A 19,533-nucleotide genomic window follows, 5' to 3' on the forward strand; every position below is an offset into this window, starting at 1 on the left:
GTCTATCTTATGTATGCATTCCCAGCATTTGGAAGGATTCCAGGCACCTTAAAGGCACTTTTATAAAGATTTGTTGGCTAGATGAATGAATACCCCAGTGCCTTTGCACATGCTGCATCTACTATTTAAACTGTCCCTTCCCCCTGCCCTTCTGACTTAAATCTTATTTCTCTCTAAAACTCAGCTTAAATATCAATTCTTCTGGGAAGCCATCCATTGCTATAATTTCCCTTCCCTCTCCGACCACACACATGGACAGACACACATACACACACACACAGTTGGCTTTATTTCTCTTCTGAGCTCTCATTACACACTCATCCTCAGTGTGTAAGTCCCAAAAACAGTTGACTGTTTGCCAAAGACAAATACTCCCCTTCCCCTTCCATCATGTAGAATTGTTTCCAGAAAGTGGCTGTCCAGCCATGGCATTATGTGGAGGCAATGTGACTAAGCTCTGACAAATGGCCTGTGGTCACCACTTTCAAGCCTAGCCCAAAAATATCTTCCTGTGCAACACTCCAGTTTTCTCTTCCTTCCATCTGTTGACTGGATGCTGAGGACCCAGAAGAGAAACTCCAAGGCCATGGAGACTGTTGGAGCCATATGATGACTGCTTTTCAACCACTTGCATGACTCCGTAATACAAGAGGGAAATAAACACCTACCGAGCTGAGTCATGGGCTGGGGGTTGTTTGTTACAGCAGCTAGCCCATCATAACCTTCCCAGCATGCCAGTACCATAGTGCAGAGTCCTGCCATTGTCCATGTGTCTGTCTCCTTCTCTGTAGTCTGTACACTTTGTGCCACATTGCCATGTTACCAGGGTCTAGTTCAGGGTCTGGCACCTGCATGACGTTAATACTTCTGGCAGCTAGTTCACGACTCTAGAAAAAAAACAGACTGCGCCAACCCTTGGTTTTCTCCCTAACAAACTTCCCATGAGTCCCTCTGCCATTTCCACTATAGAGAATTTCTCATATATATGTTTTGTCTTAAGCAGTACTTGGCCCCTCCTCTCTGCTAAGACACCTCACCCATCTAGAAGACCTCTGACCTCTGGGCTTTGTTACCAAAGTGTTCAGCTCTTGCCTCTACCCAAAGAGTTCAGCGAGGAGAATTTCTTTTGAAAAAGCGATCTATGCCTGTGATTCATTCCACCCTTCTGGGAATGTTCATTTGTTTTGTTTTTGTTTTAAATAGAACTTTTTTTCCTTTTAAAAAAATGAAATAAAATGTGCCTAATTTCTCTTCTCCTTTCCAATCCAAGCTGATCATTACCGCTTCTGACTTTGGTGAACTCATTCTTGTGAATCTTACATTTAATTGAGGTCCTAAAACACCACGGTGGGAGTTAATTCCATTTCTAACACGAAACATAAAATCTAAATGGATTCCAGAGTGTGAAACAGACTTTTCTGTTCCAAGCTCATGTATGGACTTACCACATCAAGTAAATCACTTACAGTAGGCGGGAGCATCATTTCAAATCATCGTTAATAACGACAAAAGGTACCATCTCGAGGCTCTATGCACCAGACACCATAGTAGATGCTTAAAATGTCATCCTTACCACAACAACAGGAAGTAAGAATTACTCCCTTTTGTAGGGTCACCATAGAATCTACTCAGGACGCTTGACATGTTGAATGGAGACGCTATGCATAAGTGTGCCAGGACACAAAGCATAAACCAAGATTGGCCCTGGCAAAGCGGGGCATATGGTACCCTCCTCGTGTTTCAGCTAAAGAAACCCTGACCCAGAGTACCAAGTGCCTTACCAGGTCCCACAGCTTACGAGGTGACAGGACGCAAAGGCAGGTCTGTGTGACTCCAAAATCCATGCTCTTTCTAGTGCCTTTGTCTTAAGTACTGGGCACAGTGGGAGGAGGTGGGAGGGCAGAGGGTAGAAGCAGAGGGCGTGAGGGTGTGACTGATCTGGTTACATCCACCTGCTTAACCAGGTCAGCCTCACTTCCACAGGCTGCCACCGTCACTGCTTATTCTGCAACTCCCCAAACTCCAGACCACACAGAGCCCATGATGGGACACAGTCAACCTGTGCTCTCTAATGATGGACTTTTCATGTAAGCTTTCTGGGGGGAAAGAAAGAGAAAATAAGAAAAGAGCAAACTGAAAGACGCTTGGGGATAACAAGGGAATCTAAAGAGAGTCACCAGAGAAACCAGACTAATGAACGCAGGAGGCTTCCCAGAGGACCCTGGGTTTTGCTGTCCAGGAACCACAAGTAAGAAAGGGGGGCAGTACACACTTTTAGCAGAAAGCATGATGATTTTTCAACCTGTGAGACGATTTCATAACCCAACCAACGGTTTCAAGGAATTATTCACCACTGCATATGCAGATGAATTTACATAATAAGGCTTCTCCATAGGCAAGTATTTACCATAAGATACGAAAATACATCTGACTTCCACAGGCTATGTTGTCTGAAAGCAGTTGTTTTTTAAAGAAATGTTTGACTCATGCATTTTCACTAACATGCCTTGATTGCATCTAAAGAAATATGAAATGAAATGACAAGTACTTCAACTGAAAAAAAAAAAAAAAAACAAGCAAAAAAGCAGTCACTCCCAAGGGGCATCTTATATGCCAGCTCAGACTATGCAGCTTGTGATTGACGTAAACGTGTTCTTCACCCCATAAACAGATATTCACTTCACTCGACTCCATGGCCCAGCACCTCCATTCCGTGAGAGACATGATTATTTCAGCAATGAAACCTACCAAATGTTAAAAATGACTCACAAGGCAGCGAGCGGCATGGAGATTGGACTGTGAGAGCTTCGGGATGGAAAAGGTCGGTAAAGAAAACACTAGAAAGATTGGGAGAAAGGAGAGCGGCTGCAGAAACCTGCAGGTGGAGTCCGGGTGGGCTCAGGGCTTCGGAAAAGGGACTGGGGAGGAAGTGGTTTTCTGTTTGTCTGCCGGCTGCAGGTTCTGACGGTTAGGCACCTGCTTATCTGTCCCCTTCTCCAGTAAGTCTCTGAGGTCCCTGAAAAGCCAACACTGAGAGTGGAGAGGCAGCTACACAAATACTCCCAGTTTTTAAACAAGCTCAAAACTATTTAAAACCTGATGCTTCTGTTGCCACTACTCCCTAGCTTTCATTTCTGCCTTTTCGTGTGGTTACATCTTCATGTTTTCTTCTTTTGAAAGGTATCCGAGCCTCTCTCGAAACTGCTCTGATGAGCTCTGTTTGATGCATTTCTTTTCTCCCTCTGTGCTCAGGGAGGTAGAGCACCAGGCCAGGCTGGCTCGCCATTCGCTAATGCTGTGACCCAGATTGCGTCTGTTTGGTTTAATAAACAGGCAGAGTTTTAGCCTCAGGGTGGTGATACATCTAAGGCTGCATCGAACCCCCAGTTTGTTTATGAGGGATGTTTTTGCCTGTGGTAAAATGTAGGCATCAGCTTTGGATTTCTTTGGAGTCCATTCAAGGTTCAGGAAAATTTTTTAGACTCTTCAAAAATATTCACAAAGGTGTTATCTCTGTCTCTTAACATACTTAGGAAGAGGTGTAAGTTGCTTCCCCTTTTAAACTTGCCAATTTCTGTCCCCTTCTGATTACTAACTGGAAGGAAAAGATAGTGCCCAGCAGCACTTAGTGCAGAGAGAGCACTCAGCAAGCCTTCCTGATTTAGCCTGATAATGTTGCAGCATATTTATGCACGTGCAGTAGTAACTAAGTATTATTTATTGAGCACTTACAACGTACTGTGCTCAGAGCTGAGCACTTCACATTCGTTAACTCATTTAAACTTCATAAGTACACTATGAGATAGATATCACTATTATCGCATATGATGGATATCCAAGAACACACATCTATTAAGTAGAATGAAAACTTGCATCTGCCCTACTCCACACAGACCAGAGTTATTCTAGGAGTGCATAAGACTATAGATTCTAGATCACTTTAACTATTGGAATGATGGGGTTCCAGACATGCTACCCTAAAATGTGGCACCTTGGCATATCCAACATTTTAAGCTGAAGGAGTTTGAGCAGGAAGGCCACCATGATCTTCCTTCCATCCTTCTGGAAACAGGTCATAAAATCCTCTTGTGGGAGGTGCCCTCCCCTGTCACTGGAGGCAAGGAGCACACTTATCTCTGAAGAAGGGACCTGGAGAGAAATCTTAACAAGCAAGCCTCCCTAGGTTTTCCCAGCTTCCTACACTTACCTCCTACACCTCACTCTAACATAGTCCTCCATGGCTGTTCACTCTTCATCACATCTAATGTAAAAATACTCAGATCTAGCAGATTCTTTGGGCCTTCCTCTCCTTATGAAGTCTCCCATGTCACGTGAGAGTTATCTTCAATAAATTTGTATGATTTTCCCCTTGTCAGTTCAAGTTTTGGACCCAGCCAGGGACCCTAAGAAGGCGGAGAAAAACTTCCCCCTGCTGCAGGGATCAGCACAGCACCATAAAGCAAAGCACTCTCTATCTTTCAGACGAAGAAACTGAAGCTCCAAGAGTTTAAATGACTTGCCCTAAGTAAGGGGGCCAGACATAAGGGGAGAAAAACACAGGATACCTAGTTCAATTTATTCCAGGTAATAACAAATAATGTTTTAGTATAAGTATGTCCCCAACATTATTCATTATCTGAAATTCACATTTTTTAAATATTGTTTTAATGTGTATTTATTTTTGAGACAGAGACAGAGACAGAGACAGAATGTGAGCAGGGGAAGAGGAGAGAGAGAGGGAGACACAGAATCCAAAGCAGCTCCAGGCTCTGAGCTGGCAGCAGAGCCCGACATGGGGCTCGAGCCCACAAGCCATGAGATCATGACCTGAGCCGAAGTCAGACGCTTAACTGACTGAGCCACTCAGGTGCCCCTGAAATTCACATTTAATGGAATGTCCTGTATTTTTGTGGCAAACTTAGCCTACAGATGTGGTACTGATGTGAGGCAGTGTTGAACCGTAAGAGCCCCTAAGCCCAGGGCTCTTTCCATCACCCTGAGGAAAAGGGCCTCAAATCCTTACCAGATTTGCAAATCATCCTAGAAAACTGCCTCTATCAGCTACTCAAACAGCCATGTAAACTACTGTCTGTCATGATAGCTAAACTGACCTTGTATTAGGTATGAACCTCAGCCTATATACCCTGGTGTCAAAAATTATAACTTTATTTTTTATAACTCAACTTAGTTTCTATTCTATTTATTTTTTATTTTGTTTAATGTTTATTTATTTTTGGGAGAGACAGAGCGTGCGCAGGGGAGGGGCAGAGAGAGTGAGACACAGACTCTGAAGCAGGCCCCAGGCTCTGAGCCGTCAGCACAGAGCCCGACCGGGGCTCGAACCCACGAACCATGAGATCCTGACCTGAGCTGAATTTGGACGCTCAACCGGCTAAGCCACCCAGGCGCCCCACTTGGTTTCTGTTTTAAATTCTCCTTCTCCTGGGAAAGTGGAAGCACTGCTTTTTGATGCTTTCCCTGGGGTGTGCCGCTGTGAGATAATAGAAAATAGAAAATATTGGCCTCTGCCCCTGTTCTTGGCACAGAGCTCCTAAAACCCTCGTGGATACCTGAGTGATAAAAGCACTTTTGTTCTAATCGTTGGTCTTTGACCCCAGTTCCTAACACAGATGTCCTAAATTCCATGAAATTTTCTGAGCAATAGTGTCTTTTGTTCTAAACAGGTGACTTTTGGTGGACTCCCCGATGGCTCCTGGATGGGTCCAGTCCCCAGAAAGACCAAGCCATGATGAGAAGCTCGGAATTTTGAGCCCTCTCCCACCACCACCACCCCCCCCCCCCATTTTCCAGAAAGGGGAGAGGGGCTGGATATGCAGTTAATAATTGATCGTGCCTACGCCCCAAGGTATGGAGTTAGGAGAGCTTCTAGGTGGGTGAACACATCCACGTCACTTACTAGGAGGGTGACACAGCCCAATCCACAGGAACAGAAGTTTCTGCACTCAGGATTCTCCCAGACCTCACCCTAGGTGCCTCTTCATCTGGCTGTTCATCTGTGTGCTTTAGCACATCCATTATTATATAGTAAACAGGTAAACATAAGTAAGTGTTTTCTGGAGTGCTGTGAGCTGTTCTAGGAAACAATCAAATCCAAGGCGGAGGACGTCATGGGAACCTCTGATGTGTAGCCAAGTCAGACAGAAGGTGTGGGTCACCCGGAGACCTACTACGTGCAGTGCCGTCTGAAGTAGGGGCAGTCTCAGGCAACTGAGCCCTCAGCCCGTGAGATAGGGTGTTACCTGGAGGTAGATGGTGTCGGAGAATTGCTTGGTGCAGAAACCTGGCCGCACCTCGTGTCAGAAGTACTGTGAGTGTGACAGTCGCGTGAGAGAGGAGGAGACACGCGGGAGGACAAGTGCAGGCTTCCTGCTCGGCCACAGCTCTGGAATCTCACAGTGCCAGGCTGCCGTAGGACAGGGTTTCCTCTGGTGACCGAGTTGTCCGCTCGCAACAGGGTGCTGCCTACAAGACCCTTCGAGTCCCGTGGTCCTGGTGCTGCACTGACATGGGGCGCAGGCCTTTGGGACCAACTAATTGCCTAAATGTGAAAGAGTCAAAAGTGAATTCCAGGAGAAAAAATACACATATATCCATTAGCATCTTACGATATTCTCCCGCCTTACATTACAACATAAGGTCCGAGCTATGCTTTTGCAAATAAACTATTTACACGTTATGGATTCCTCATTCGATACACTGCTGTCTACAACTCTGTCATTAAAATTAATATAATCGGCTTAACACATTGCAGCCAGACCGCTTTCCTGAAGGCGGATTCATCAGATTAGTTCAGAGCTCAGATCCCTCCAAAGGTTCCCCTTTGTTTCTGGAACGTAGTCCGGGCTCCTGGGTTTGGCGCCGGAGAACGTTCACAACCTATTCCCTTCTGTTTTCATCTCTGGCTTCCACAACCTGACACAGCAGGTCACAAGCCCATCAGAGCACCACCCCCTGAAGTGTTGCCCTGCCCCCCTGCTGCCTCTCCACACCTGTCAAGCATAACTCTTGGGTTCATACCCTGAAAGGGCAGACCTACACCAGCCGACTTCATCTTGTTCTGTGTCCTCCACCTTGAGTGACTATGTCCCCGACATGCCCTCTTTCCGTGGAAAATGGCAGAAACCTCAGACCATGCCTCCCCCCCTTGAGTAACCTCCCGCTCACCCGTTCAAACTTCCCAATCACAACACTCCCGGCAACCTGCCTAACAGGACTCGGACCCTTCCCCAGCCAATCGGCTGAGGCCACGACCCTTCCCCAGCCAATTGGCTGAGGCCACGACCCTTCCCCAGCCAATCGGCTGAGGCCACAGCCATTACCTCACCAACTGCCCCTAGACCCCAATAAAACCTTTGTGCTTTTGAACCTCGCTCTGTCTCCCCGGCATCTCACCGCTGCGTCGGTGCAGGTACGGGATTGAGCTCGAGCTAGCTCGAATAAAGGCTCTTTTGCTTTTGCATCGGACTCGGCTCCCTGATGGTCTTTGGGGATCACGAATTCTGGGCATAACAACCCCACTACCCAAAATGACGCCAGCCTGTGCCGACCCATTGTGGCCCACATCAACCAGCTCTCCCTTCAGCCACCTCACTTGGTGTCCCCTTTAAAACCTCTGAGAAGGTCACCTTGGCGGAGGGGGGCCAGGGATCACATGTGTGGGCACACAGAGTTGCCAACTAACACATCCAAGTTTCCTTGCTTTGTACTGGAATTGCACCACCTCAAGATAGTAAGGTGATGTCATAAACGTGAATGGCTGACCAAGTCCTGGATCAAGAAAAAGTGAGACCATATGTTTTCACTCATATGTGGATCCTGAGAAACTTAACAGAAGACCAGGGGGGAGGGAAAGGGGCAGGGGGAAGTTACAGAGAGGGAAGGAGGCAAACCATAAGAGACTCTTAAATACTGAGAACAAACTGAGGGTTGATGGGGGATGGGAGGGAGGGGAAAGTGGGTGATGGGCATGGAGGAGGGCACCTGTTGGGATGAGCACTGGGTGTTGTATGGAAACCAATTTGACAATAAATTGTATAAAAAATAATAAAAATTAAAAAGACTATCTTTTCTTCATTGCAAAAAACAAAAAAAGAAAAGAAAAAGAAAAAGTGAGAAAGCAAGGTTTGGTAGAAAAGGCTAGGAAAAGAAGAGATTCACTCAGATATAAGAGGCACTGGGAAGACCATCCCACCCGTCCAGCACACCCTTCATCTCACAGTTGAGGAAATACCTTCTGCCAGCCCCTGCCCCCCAGAGACAAGGTTCTTCCTGCCCCATGAAAGGTGGAAAACCCACCTGCTGAGAAGCTTATCAAAACTCATGGGCATAATTGGTGACAATCCAGAAACGTACCAAATGTGTGAATGGAAGACCCCAAAACAGACACTCTGGGAAAGGCATTGAGGAAGAGAGAGAGTCTGCCCAACTCTGGAAGGAAGTTTGTCCTTCCAGGCCTTCACTCTTCAGATCTCCCAGCAGAGCACCGTTTATCAGTGACTTCCTCCACAAAGCTGTAAGTGGAGGAACTTTTAGTTATTATTTCCTCCCTTGGACATGTTAAGAACAAAACTGCTTTTTCTAAGCAGAGGTTTCACCTGAAACGCACCATCTTCCCAGGTGGCTGGAGAAAGACCCATCTTTGGACCAGAACCCAAAACTCAGTGGGAAGTCCCTACTGGACAGGCAACATTAGCATTTTCCCTTGGCCTTGAACTTGAAGAACTGAAAGTGGCAAGGAGGCTAGGTGCTTACATCTGGGAAAGCAGATTGTAGCATCAGAGAAGAAGGCAGGTGCCCTCTGCATGGAGGCAGTCCGGCTGCTGGGACTAGGGGACTCCAGAAGGGACAGCAGAGTGCTGCAGGCTACCCAGATGTCATGACCTCCGGACTGTGCAAGCTGAACTTTGTCTGCCTCCAATATCTGCTTCATTTGTGTTCTATGTTTGCTCTTAGAATTTGGTAAAGTCAGGGGCGCTTGTGGCTCAGTCAGTTAAGTGGCCGACTTCGGCTCAGGTCATGATTTCGCGGTCCGTGAGTTCAAGCCCCGCGTCAGGTTCTGTGCTGACAGCTCAGAGCCTGGAGCCTGTTTCAGATTCTGTGTCTCCCTTTCTCTGACCTTCCCCCATTCATGCTCTGTCTCTCTCTGTCTCAAAAATAAATAAACGTTAAAAAAAAAAAAAGAATTTGTTAAAGTCCTCTTGAAAATGTCAGTATGCCCGAGATCTGCTGAGGGGAACCGAAGAAAGAAGTTTCTATCTGTTTGTGGACCTGAATTTTCAAGCTTAATCTCCCAACCCTGGGAGCCAGGCCCAGGGGTGGCCGTGGCCATCCTGGACAAGTACTCCAAGGGAAAACCAAGTCACAGGCCCTTGGTCCTGCCACACACCCCCATCTGGCAGGTCCCTTCAGCCCTGGGAGGGAGACCTCCGCACACCTGGCCTACAGGAGCATCGCCCAGCCCCTAGCTCTACCCACAGGGGTTACTGAAAATAGCAACAGAGCTCAGCACTGTTAACAGCTGGCCTTCAGCAAGATTCTCAATCCAGTATGTAAATCTTTCAACACCCATTTCTTCCCCCTTACCCCTACAGATCTCTCGCTTGCTATTTATTACATGTCACTCTTTGTTGAGAGTCTATCTACTCATGCAAAAAAAAAAAAAAAAAAAAAAAAAGAGCCAGACGAGCATGAAAGGCAGAACTTCAGAGCTGTCCTTGGGACTCTGGCTTCAGAGCCTGTTGGGGACAGGGCCTGGAATTACTGGTGGACCAGGGCTTAGTTTCAAGACACCACTGGTGTCACCAGCTGAACAATAAACATCCCCGTGGCAAGAAAACGAGAAACACTAACCCTCAGACATGCAGAGCCTGGGGGAGCCCAGACCACAGCAGGAGCCCGAGAGCTTCCTTTTCTGGAGGAGTCTTCACTACTATTCCAAAAATAGGAGCCAGAAGCCAGAGGGCTCCCTAGCGGAGTGGAGATTTAATTTAGATAGCGCATGCAGAAGGAAGCATGAAATCGGAATTGACGGTAGATAAAGGGCTAGTATGTTTCTTCCTATACGTGACCCAGACTCTAAATGAGAGAAGGTGATCTCAGCCACATCAGATTTTTAAAGCCACTCACTGGCATCGCTAACCACCGTGAGCTTGCTGCTAGAGGGCTGTTGCCTCCCCTCTAAGAAGGAGCAGGATTCCCGAGCTGCGGGGAAGTTAGACAAGAGGCTACTGGGGGCAAGGTGAACCCGAGTAAGGTCCTTCTGTTACCATGATGCCCATGAGGACCGTCATCATGGATGCCTCTCCTTCCAATTGGTCTGTTGATTTGGGTCAGGGGCATAATCGGCCGGATAGAGCTACCCTGTCTGAAACGGGTCCCACACTAGATAGACGTCATTAAGGCAGCCTGCCCTCCACCTCTGCCTCAGCCCTCACATTTTATTACCTTCTCATTAGATTCACTCCCGGTAATAATAAAATACAACACTTGTCGTCACTAAGTTGCAAACCCAATGCCGAGCCCTTCAGATGAATTACCTTCTTTAATCCTCCCATCCACTCTGTGAAGTACATGCTACTATTATCTTCTTGTTACAGATGAAGAATCTGAACTTCAGGGACTTTGGGTCATCAACCCCCTAGCTAGGATTCACACTCCCAGCTTCCTGACTCTCGAACCTAAGTTCTGACGCTCCACTGCCTCTCTAGCCTATAAAGCACAGATGCAGGAACGGTATCGATCACTGATTCACGCACAAACACTTATGGAACAACTACCACAGACCGTCCTGGGATATTCTAAATACCAAGAGTACAGGAAACAGACAAGGTCCTTGTTTTCAAGAAGTTAGAACACAGACAAGAAACAAAGAACTTATAGACAAGATCAATCAGGCAGTGATGAATGCTAAGCTTGCAATAAAAGAAGCAAGCGGATATGCTGGTTAGAGAATGACTAGAGCAGGTGTATGGCAGGGAGGGAGAGAAAACCCGAGGCTGAATGATGAGGGAAGACCTCTCTTAGGAGGCAACCCTTGAGCTGAGGCTGCAAGATGAGGCGGAAAGAGAGTTCCAGGCAAGGGCCTCAGGCATGTCTGAGCAACAGAAAGGGGGCTCAAGTGGCCAGAGTGAAACGAACAAGGAGATCCTTCCCGATGCTGAAAGTGAGAGTTTATCGTCAGTGTAAGAAGGAGCCAACAACAACATCTCCTTGGCCACGTAGTCTACAGCACTGATGTGTTCAAGGTACATGTCTCTGGAACTGAATAAAATGCTCGCTCCTTGAAGTAGTGAAAAGGGGGACGGGACCTAGCTTCCGGTTCTTAGGAAGACTTCACAACACGGTGTATCCAGAAGTGGACTGATGGCTGACACTGACCCAAGGTGCAGAGTCCTCTACCTCCCAGCCCCGCTGCATGCTGGGAGAGCCCAGCTGGGTGGGGCGGGCTAGACTCCCCAGAGGCACTGCAGCATCACAGCTCACTCGTGTGTATACAATACAAGAAGGGGGAGATGGGCATGCACCCTGGAGGTGTGTGTGTGCGCGCGGGCACATGTGTGTGCATGTGTGTGCACGCATGTGCGTGTGGCGCCCCTACCCACAAGCTGCACAATGGCTTCTTTGTGTGGCGGCGCGGCACAATCTCCTTTAATCTCCGGACGACGAATGTGCGTAACACCCCCAGGAGGCCATTTCCCTGTGGACTACAGTCCTCGCCTCCCGGTGACAGATCCTGAAGAGTCCTGCTTCATGCTTTCAAGGGATGAGCAAGTTCAAGGAAACTTGGCAGAGAATCACACCCACCTTCCCAAGGACGAGGGACAGCGGGTTTAAGCCCGCCTGTACCTAACACTGTTTGCCTGATTCACACGTTGCCTTCCTTCACACTGTTCTTCTCATCTGTGATATGACATCTGATGGAAAAGGTTTTCTGATTATCTCCAAGCCGCAGATTCACTGTAGGGAGCAAGCACGCGGGCCGCTTTCAAGAGTTATCTGGTACAGTTTTATTTTGCCAAGAATTTTATTGGCTTATCCAGATAATGGCTCTGTCCCTCCAACTTCTCTAGACAGGTGGCACATTAGTGGGGTCAAAGAGACAACTCCTGGACTGGAGAGACGGTGCTATCCTTCCTCAGGGTCAGCCCAAAGTGTGACTGTGAACAGAGTGACCTGTGGCTTCCCGCTCTATGTCTTGGCCATTTTTTTTCCCACCATGCTCACTGTCACCACCACCACCCACCCCACCCACCCACCCCCGCCGTGTGACCACACGCTACCTACTATAGAAGGCAGGTGCCGAGAGGCAATCCTGCTTTGGAAACAGACCTGGTTTTGAATTCCAGTTTTGTTACTGTTAGAAGTATGACCTCAGTCGAGCTACTCAACTTCCACGTGCCCCAGTGACCCAATCTGTAAAATTAGAACAGCGTTGAGGAACTTAAAATGCCAAAAGCACCAGAGCACCCAGCTCTGTGTATTTCTGGCATATATTTGGCATATTCTCCTTCTCGTCTTCCCTCTACAACCAAGTGCCCATTCCCTCGGTTCCCGAAGGACACTGGCTAGCACGGAAGGAAGAGGCTCACGGTTCACTCTCAGGACGATGTTAATGTTCATAACGGTTTTCTGTATTTCTCTTCCCAGTGATATTTGCGTCCCGCCCAGCAAGACTGAATCCACAGCCAAGAGTTCCTAGTTCGGGGATTTCATGCTATGTGGTCATACCAGCAGAGGGTAAGAAAGCCTTCCCTAACTACGGTCCACCACACCATGCCAAGCCTGTGGAAAAAGCAAGCGAGGGCGTTTGCGAATTTACCATGATCCTATCCCCACTTTCACGTGGTGCAACGACAGTTCATTCAAACAGAAGAGGCTGATTGAGGGAAAACCACAAACAACTTCGGAAGTAAAATCTTAGACAAAGCAAACGTTCATTGACTCTTGGAGACAGATCAAATATTTATTAACTCAGAAAAGAATTAAAGTCTATTCATGCAGTTCTTGGGCCAGATTCACTTTAATGCTGACTTTAATAAGTGTTGTGAAAGTCCAGCCTGCTCTCAAACAGCTCACTGGCCCCTCTGCTTTCACATCTCCTCTCCTCTTCTGTCTGGAAAAGCTCTTATCACCCCTTCTGCACCTGGCAAAATCCTATTCATCTTTGAAGGCCTAGCTCAAATGGCGTGTTCTCTGTAAAGCGTTTCAAAATCTTCATCCAACCGTCCAGCAGAATTAGTCACACAATTTCTTTATCTCTTAGTGTTTTGTTCCTACCTTGAGAATAAGGTTTACCACGGTTTATTCACACATCGCATTGTAGTATTGTTAGTGCTTTCTGCTCTGTCTCCCACACCAGACTGTGAGAAATTAGAGGGTAAGAGCCCTGCTTTGTTCATGTTTGTGTTCCTGGAGCCACGTATGTGTCTGGCATATAGTGGGCCCTCGGTAAATGACGGTAGAACTGAATTCACTAATGTTGGGAAAAGTGCTGAGTCTCCTCAAGCCTCAGTTTCCAGCTTTATAAAAGATGACCAAGATATCTAGAACAAAAGGCCAGTGGTCAGATTCTATATGTCCAATATGAAAAATTATCTTATACCCAACATAGACCTCTGTACATAACTAGCTCGCTAGTAGTTGATTGAATTCATCCAATTAGTAAAAATTATTTAGATACTGTGTCTCCAGTGCATCTCAGAAAACAAGATAGGCAATAACCCTGACCTCCTGGAGTTTATATCTCATAGGGAGAAGAGAACTGATGACTAGTAAACAGATATACCAGAAAACATTAGGGATAGATGTTTTGAAGGAAATGAAATAGGGCGTTGATATAGAAAGTTACTTAGGTAAGAGAGGGGGTAAGGAAAGCTTCTCCCAGAAGATGATGTTTTAGACAGAATCCACATACGCAAAAGAACCCTGTGAAGATCTGGGAAAAGAGCATTCTGGGCTGTGTAATAGCCCTGAGGCAAAGGCCCTGAGGCAGGTCCTAGAGAGAAGTACCGGGCAGGAAAAATGAGGTAAGTAAGATGGGATCATTTTGACTTAAAGGAGGGGTAGAAGAGATACAGATAGAGAGGTAGGCAAGGGGTAGATCATTTGGAGACTTAACAAAGTAGGATAAGGAGTTCGCATGCTATTCAAAATGCAATAAAAAAACCATTTAAAGGTACTGAATCAGGGTAGTGACATGAAGTGGTTTATATTTTTTAAAGTTTACTGTAATAATTGTAAGAGAATAGGTTGTAGGGGCAAGAATGGAAGCAGGGAAACCAGACTACTACTATCTGTAGTGGTCTAGGAAGGAGATCCTGACTTGACCTTGGCTAATGGAAGTGAACATGGAGAGAAGAGGATCTGAATATGTTTCAGAGATACAGCCAAGAGGACTTACCATTGGAAAATGAGGGAAAGTGAGGAACCAAACATGATTCAGAGATTCAGACTTAAGCTTCTGGAGGAGATTAAGTCTAAAAGTACAAAAAATATTTTAAAACTATTAGTAATAGGTGTACCTTTCCCTAGTTCTCCTGCTAAATACAAATAAAATCCCTAGCCATTACTTATAAATCAAATATAAGAAGATTGAAAAGTAGAATGAGACAGATCAACTAGGGACTTTGGGACCCAAAGAAAACAGTAGTGAATACCCTGAGTTTTCTTTTTGCCTCACACATCCCAAACATGTTGCTGAAAAGATCAGCAATCCAGAAACACCAACGGGCACAGATCAAAATAAGGCCCCCAAAGTTTGCCAAGGACCAGGAAAGGAGCAGCCAAACAAAGCACCGACTTTTAGAGAACAGAGCTCTGCTCCAGACAAACACCACAGAAAAATCTGTGGCTCCACTCTCATCCATACCAGGAAAAGCCAAGTAGGGAGCCTAGGCTCACACCCTCACCAGACTCTAATGAGGAGCTCCAACACCCGAGAGGGCTAGTAGGAGAGAAGGACAAGTAGGGGGCCAGGAATTTTATCCCCACTGGCCAGTAACAAGCATGCCAACCCCTCGTGGTATCAAATGGAGACCACTGGGCAACTGGACTTCAACCCCCACCCAGCAATAAGGAGGTGCCCACTCCCCTTCCCAGATGGGATGGTGTCAGAGGAGGCCTAATGGAGTATCAGGACTTTGACCACCACTCAGCAATCAGGAGACTGCCCCATCACAGTGTCAGTGGAGACCACATGAGGAAATGACACTGCCATATCCACCCATCAGTATGAAGAATCCCCATCTTAATACAGAGGCTGAATGGGGAACCCAGAATTCTACTTCCACCTGATAGTAACAGGGTGGTGGTGCCCCCACCCACATCTCTGCCAGAGAAGTGTCAAATTAAATCAGTTTAAAAAAGAAGGTTTAAGTAAGATCCAGATTCTCATACATGATATGAATATGCCCAGGTTTCAATTAAAAATCACTGGTTATACAAAGAAATAGGAAGTGCTCAAACTGAAAAGGACAACAAACTTCAACAAACAATTACAAACATGCTTAAAACAAATAAAAAATGGGAAACAGAGGATGTAAAGAGCGAAGTGGAAATTTGAGAACTGAAAAATACAATGACTGGAATAAAAATCTCAGTGGATGGGCTCAACAGCAGGAGGAAACATAGGAGAGAAACAATGAACTGAAAGATAGAACATTAGAAATTACAGAATAAATGAATTAATAGATTAGAAATATTGAAAGCAGCCAGAGAATAATGACAACTTAACTATAGGAAAATTACAATGACATTGGATTTCTCATCATAAACCACAGAGACCAAAAAGAACAGGCACAGTACTTTTCAGTGCTGAAAGAAGAGAACTATCAACCAAGAATCTAATAGGTTCACCAGATTCCAGTGAAGACATCTTTCAAGAATGATGTGGATATCAAAAAATTCTCACATGAAGGAAAACTAAGGTCTTATCAGGAGACCTGTCCAAAAAGATTGATTAAATAAAATTCTCTAAACAGAAAGAAAACAATAAAAGAAGAAACCCTGGAATATTAAAAACTAAACAAATACAACAGGCTTTCCTACATTATTTTCTTACATTTTTCCTATATAACATTATTTCCTACAATAAGCTTTCTGAATTATATTTGAGGGTTGAAGCAGGAATTATAACATTGTCTGCTATGGTTCTAAATATATGTAGAAAAAATATACAAGACTGTTATGCTATAAATAGGGGAGTATGAAGAGACATAAAGAGAGGTAAGATTTCTATACTTCACTCAAATTGGTAACATGACAATACAAGTAGACTACAATAAGTTATGTGTATATATAATGCAGTACCTAAAGCAACCAATAAAATGCTTTATTAAAACATAAACTTTAAAAACGTACAGAAATAATCAAAATGGAATTTTAGAATATGTTCCAATAACACACAAGAAGGCAAGAAAAAGAGAACAGAAATGAAAAACAATAAGAATAAATGGAAAACAAAAAATAAAATGCCAAACTTATATCCTAATGTATCAATAATTACATTAAATATAAATGACCTAAACAGACAAATTTAAAGATAGGGATCAGCAGATTGGATTACAAAACATGACCTAACCAAATTCTGATTGCAAGAAACTCACTTCATAATGATATAAGAAATTTGAAAGTAAAAGGACAGAAGAAGGTATATCATGTAAACATTAATCAAAGGAAAGCAATCAAAGGAGTGCCTATATTAAGTAAAGAAGACTTCAGAACAAAGAAAACCACTAGAAACAAGGAATGAGATTACTTAATGACAAAAGGATCAATCCACAAAGAAGACATAGCAATCTGAAATGTGTATGTACCAAACAGGACAGCTGCAAAGTATGTGAAGCAAGAACTAATAGAATTGAAATAAGAAATAGACAAATCCACCATTATGGTTGGAGATTTCAACATTCCTCTCTCAACAGTTGTTGAGGACTAGACAAAAAATCAGCAAGATATGGAAGAACTCAACACCGTCTACCAACAGGTTGGGAGTTTATAAAATACTCCACCCAACAACAGCAGAATCCATAGCTTTTTCAAGTGCCCACAAATCATATACTATATCCTGGGCCATAAAACAAACCTTAAGAAATTTAACATAATCGAAATTACTTCAAGGATAATAAGAGAATACTATAAACAACTCTACACATACAAATCTGACAACTGACAAGAAATGAATCAAAACACAAACCACCATTATCATTCAATATGAAATACTTTAGACTTATAGTATTAAGGAAATTTAATTTGTCATTTAAAAATCCCCCCAAAACAAATCTCCAGGCCCAGATTGTTTCACTGGAGAATCTGATCTAATGTTTGAGGAAGAATTAGCACCAATTCTACATAATCCCTTCCTAAAAATATAAGAGGAGTAAACATTTCTCTATTTGTTTTATAAAACTACTATTACCTTAGTTCCAAAACCAGACAAAGACAGTACAAAGAAAGAAACCAATAAGCCTCATGAATATGGATGTAAAAAAAAAAAAAAATCCTTAACACAATACTAGCAAATGGAATTCAACATGATACAAAAAGAATTCTATACCATGAATGGGCTTTATTCCAGGGATGCAAGACCAGTTCAATATTCAAAAAATAATCAATGCAATCCACTATATAAAAAGGCTAATGTAAAAAAAAACTGATCTTATCAATCAATAGAGAAAAAGCATTCAAAAAAATTTAACACCCCTTGTTGATTTTTTAAAAAACTTACAGAAATACAAATAGAGGATAGAGGGGACTTTCCTCAGCTTAATAGAGTATTTACATTTAAAAAAAAAAAAAACCTGCATCTAGCATTATACTTAATAATGAAAGGCTGAATGCTTCCCCTCTAAAATCAGGATCAAGGCAGAATGTTCCCTCTTACCAGTCTTATATAGCATAATGCTGGAAGATCTGGTCTGTGCAATTAGCCAGTGAAATTTTCACAAAAACTTACCCAAGATGGATCATAGACCTAAATGTACAACACAAAACTTCTAAAACTGAAATGCAAAGAGAAAAAAGAGTGAAAAAGACAAAATAGAATATTTAAGAAACATGGGACAATTACAAAAGGTGTAAAATACACATAACAGGAATACCAGAAAGACAAGAAAGAAGCAGAAGAAATATTTGAAGCAATGGTGACTAAGAATTTCCCAAATTTAATGAAAGACACCTACCCTACCCTTTCCCTGTTTCAGAGTCTCTCAAGCATTCTGAAATGTATTCCAATTAGTTTGCTAGGGCTGCCATAACAAAGTACCACAGATAACGTGGCTCAAACAGCAGAAATTCATTTTCTCACAATTCCGGAGGCTAGAGGTCCAAGGTCAAGGTGTCAGTAGGGTTGGTTTCTTCCGAAGGACTCTCTCCTTTGCTTGTAGGGAGCTGTTTCTTCCATGTGTCTCCACGTGGTTGTCCTTCTTCCCTCTGTGTGCCCTAATCTTTTCTTTATAAGGACAACAATCACACTGGATTAAAATGACCACATTTTAACTTAGTTACCTCTTTAAAGACCCTGTCTCCAAAGACAGTCACATTGGGAGGTACCGGGGGCTAGGACTTCATCATATTCAGCCACAATACCTTCCATATGCTCCTTCATGCAAATTCTTTCTCTAACACCCTCCGCCTTCATCTTTCCAAAATTCGTTGATTCTCATTTCCTAACCCCCAATTGCTTTTCTTTTTGCTGTTTATGATTTATTCATTTGTAATTATTTACTACTATTTTTGTAAGATCTGAGGAGAGAGAGGAAGAAAACTAAATGTGCTTGAGACACCATCTTTATCCAAAAGTCCCTACCTATCCCTTTAATTACCACCTCTGAAAAGTCTTGCTGATGTCAGGCCACAGCAATCTCTCCTTCCTCTTAACTCCTAATTCATTTAATACATACTATCTTCTGTTTTATTATTATTAGCCTTGTGACTCCACATCTAAGTTTTAAGCCTCTTAGTGCAATGATAGCTTTTTATATTTCTACTCTACCTGCTGAAAATCCGGCACAGGATTAAGCATGGACTATTTGCTTGATAAAAAAACAAAACAAAACAAAACAAACAAACAAAAAACCCCAAAAACTCACCACATTAATTTTATGAATTTAAAATATAATCCCAGTCCTATAACTCAGACTCAATGTTGTATTATTGTTTTAATGTAGTGAACCAATGAACACATTACATCGTGGATTTCACAATGCCCCGCCCTATTATCCATTTCAGTTCATGGGAAAAAAGGAGGTAGAAGATTTCACATCCAAGTCGCAACACAAAAAGCACACTGCCATCTCCTGGATCAAAGTTAATAATGCAGTCCTTTAAAAAATGATAATCATACAGCTCCAGTTAAGAAAAGCAGATCTACAAAAAGTAATTATACATGCAAATGAGACTCTGCTTTCCTTCTAACAAATGTTAAGGACAATGTCATTAACATCAATATTGATCACAATAGTAATGAAAATCTTAATCCTGAATTCAGGTCATTTACAAGCCAGTCAATTTGGTCTA

General features: G+C 43.8%; 1 long non-coding RNA gene across 1 annotated transcript; it reads left to right on the top strand.

The window, feature by feature from the left end:
* The first annotated feature begins 2,157 nt into the window (after nucleotides 1-2,157).
* Nucleotides 2,158-7,268, top strand: LOC122240097. Its single transcript, XR_006219426.1, has 3 exons — nucleotides 2,158-2,248; nucleotides 2,672-2,821; nucleotides 5,685-7,268. It is a non-coding gene; the product is annotated as an uncharacterized LOC122240097 (long non-coding RNA).
* The last annotated feature ends 12,265 nt before the right edge of the window (nucleotides 7,269-19,533 follow it).

The sequence above is a fragment of the Panthera tigris genome, chromosome B4 (assembly GCF_018350195.1).
Source record: "Panthera tigris isolate Pti1 chromosome B4, P.tigris_Pti1_mat1.1, whole genome shotgun sequence".
In the NCBI taxonomy this organism is placed as follows: domain Eukaryota; kingdom Metazoa; phylum Chordata; class Mammalia; order Carnivora; family Felidae; genus Panthera; species Panthera tigris.